The sequence below is a fragment of the Halyomorpha halys genome, unplaced genomic scaffold (assembly GCF_000696795.3).
Source record: "Halyomorpha halys isolate HHAL.00 unplaced genomic scaffold, Hhal_1.1 Scaffold848.1, whole genome shotgun sequence".
NCBI lineage: Eukaryota > Metazoa > Arthropoda > Insecta > Hemiptera > Pentatomidae > Halyomorpha > Halyomorpha halys.
The window spans coordinates 176,685-180,417 of NW_027115347.1; positions in this window are offsets into that span (position 1 = coordinate 176,685).

The window sequence follows — 3,733 nt, forward strand, 5'->3', positions numbered from 1 at the left end:
AGTCTACAGTCTACAGTCTACAGTCTACAGTCTACAGTCTACAGTCTACAGTCTACAGTCTACAGTCTACAGTCTACAGTCTACAGTCTACAGTCTACAGTCCACTGTAGCATCACCATTTTTTTGTTTGCTTGTAACTTAGGTTAATTAACTAATTATTTCTTGAGTAAAGAAAATTGTTTTGTGTTTATGTTTTATACATAAATATATAAAAATATTTTCTTTTTTTTACTTCACACACTTTTATTTTTTGTAACAACAAATCAGTTCATTTTTTTATTTGTTTATATTTTAATTAAATTAAATTTATATATCAGTTGGAAGGTTTTTTTTATTCTCTAATTTTTCTTTATTATTTTTGTGTTTATATGATTCATTTCAGGTCCTCCGTTTTTTATTTTCTATCACCCGGACCAGCGAACAATTTTTTCTCTGGGGAAGCCTACCTCTTTTTTTCATTTACGAAACCCCCTCGCTCCAACGCCTTCCAATTGGGCTTTTTGTTAATTACAAGTTTATTTGTAGTTTTTTAAACATAAATTAGTTTTATTTAGTAATTAAAATTTACTGAGATTTTGTTAGCTAAAATAAAGAAGTTGTGGTAGTGTGTTTATAGATACATCGCTACAATATAGCATTTGTACAAGAACAGTACTGAATACGGTAGGGTTAGAGCCTGGGTACAGACTGTTAAGGCAGTCTGCAGTCAGCATTGGAGCTGTCTCGCTTCTCACCGACTGCTTTTTATGAGGTATCGCCTTTCAAGGGATCCTCACGCATCGTCTTATTTCTACCAACTCTACATTGGAATCAAGACGTCAGTCTTGAATAAGATTAGACTTGACAGGTATCGCCCCCCCCTTTAAATTAAATTAGTGGAAATTTAATTATTTTTTGTGTAAAGCAAGTTGTTTCAGTTTTGTATACATTTCTAAATTTTATTTATTTATTTTTATTTGTTTGCAATAAAAGAATAATTTATTTCACTTGTTTGTATTTTCATATTGTTAAATTGTCTACCTATTGGTAGGTATTGTTTTATTATTTCATTTTCTTTATTATTTTTATTTTGAGATTATTTTCAGGTCCTCTTTGTTTTTTTGTTTCTTTTATTACCCGAACCAGCACTTAAATCTGGGGAAGAGACTTATTTTTCAATCGCGAAAAACCCCTCGCCCCAACACCAACCCTTTTTATATTCTATATTTCCATGGTAACAAAATTTCTATAAATATAAAGATATATAATTGATAAACTGATATGCACAAATGCCCATTGGAAAGAAATTTTGAATGTATTGACCTTTTGACAATCCTAAGTATTATTAAGGTATTTCGTCATCTGCCCCTATACCTGGTCAGGGTATCCTTCTGCGAAGCTTTTGGATATGAAAACATCTGTATTAAGTTTGTCACATTACCAGAGGTCCCTGAGAAAATTAGATTGGCTAACCTTTAAGTGTCCTAACAAAAATGACAGGTTGTGATGAGGGATCGGAATCGAATTAAGCAGGTGCAGGCCCTTCCTGGACATCTCAAACTTTTTTATCCATTCTCGGGTCTGAGGAGAGGGACCTCGGGAGCGTTCGGACACCGATGGCCAATGAGAAAGGAGATTCACAAATAAGGTAACGCCCTAAAAGGGAAGTGGGAGAAAAATAGTAGGGTAACGAGACCAGGAAAAAGGGGGCATTGAAAAGACAGACGGGGACAGTCAAGAGGCAGGCTTAGAAGATGCACTTCGACGAGACGAAGTCGTGAGAAGGGCCACGAGACCTGGAGATCCCTTATGAACAAGACGATACCTACAGCCCTACATCCCACGGCATCAGCAGCTATAAGTATAAAGTAAACGATAAGTAATAATGTAATAATCTATATTTTATGGCAACCTTTATCTGAATCATTACAATCATTTTAATTATAGTAATAAATTGTAAATAAATAGTTAATCTCTTAATGTAGCTTATATACTATTATATAACCTAATATACCACCCTTCATTATACTATATAATTAATGGTAACAACATTTTATAAATATAAAGGTATTTAATTGGTAAACTGGTAAACACACAAATAGCCTTTGGAAAAGAATCCAATCATAATAATCGTTTTTTAGGACTCAATATGTAATTAATTAATTAATTTAATTTTGGATAATTGCCTTCAGCGATTATCCTCGCATCCCGATTAAATCTCCATAGCATACATAGCAATAGTTTAGTAGGACTCAAATAATTTTAATTAGTAAATGTATATTTGGATGATTATTTTCAGTATCCAGGCATCCCAACTCACAACAGATATATACATAGCAATGTGGGTGTTCGTAGAGCTTTATAAATTGTTCCAATTGGTCATACTATGACTTGTCAGATGGAATGTTGATGAAATAACTTAATTTAACACTTAGGAATAATGCCTAAAACAAATATTTAATATAATGGATTGCTCAGTGGAAAAGTGATGTGATAAGTGATAGTCGAAGTTGTCAGCCTAACGACAGGATACTTATAGCAGTTCCCCTTTAACGATATTATGTTATTGTACACCACGATGTCAGGCAGACTGGTTGTCATAGCGCCCCGTTCCATCACGCAGTCTATCAAATCCGACTTTATCTTCTCAATATCCACTCTCTTCGGGATATTTCCATTTAGGTTTTTTAAAAACGAGCTCAAGAGCGACAACATTCTCATGTTATATTCAGTTTCAGTATCTAGCGCTATTACAATTGCTGGTTCATATTACGTTTGGGATTCAGTGATAATTAAGTTGGGACTAAATTTTAATATTTATGTCAGTACATTATTTTATTCAACACATCTACTAATTTTTCTTCCATTCACATTCTGTCTCTACCAAAATCGGAAAGCAGTCGTGGAAACCGTTCACTCATTAGAGACTTTAGATTCCTTTATCTGTAAAATTGGAGTAAGCATGAAGAAGAGACCCGATTCGAAGAGAAAGTTATTGGAAATCTTTGCTCTTATCCTATGCGGTACTGTATTCTTTATCAATCAATTTCCTGGAGGCAGTTTTGGTCTTGGTTTAATTCATATTGTATTCCTGTTGGGTCTGGCGTTAAGTTGTGGGCAATTTATTTTTTTCGTCAGTATACTAACCCAATTTTCCCAGTCGATGTCGAGATTTCTAATGAAAATAAAAAATCCCGCCACCTTCAAGGAGTTGATGACTGTAGGAAAGCTAGTCGACGCTGTAAGCCGATTGGTTTCGGCTTCGGATCGGATCAACAAAATTTATAGCAAACAATTGTTGATAGTCATCTTCACCAGTTATTTCTCTATCATGTCTCATGTCTTTTATATCTACACAAATGGAGTAATGAAACACCATATTCCAGGAGATTTCTTAATGGTTCTTTATCGCCTTTTCGTAGTGTGGCGTTTAACATAATCTGCAGCACAAGCTAAGAACGAGGTTAGTTCTTTTTTCATGTGCAAAATTTTTATTCATATACGAATATTATAAAAACTACTACCCCTACAAAGATACGTGTAATAGACCTATTTTTATAATAAGTAAAATTAGCTCTATTTTGAGTTCTGGCAGACATATGTTCGTCTTATGGTTCCAGAGATATATATTTGCAAAAATCAAACATTATATCATAATAACTAGAAATAAACACTTTATGAATTTATTTTGTCAAATATCATAAAAATTACTACTCCTACAAAGATAAAAGTTTATTATATTATATTAGATAAA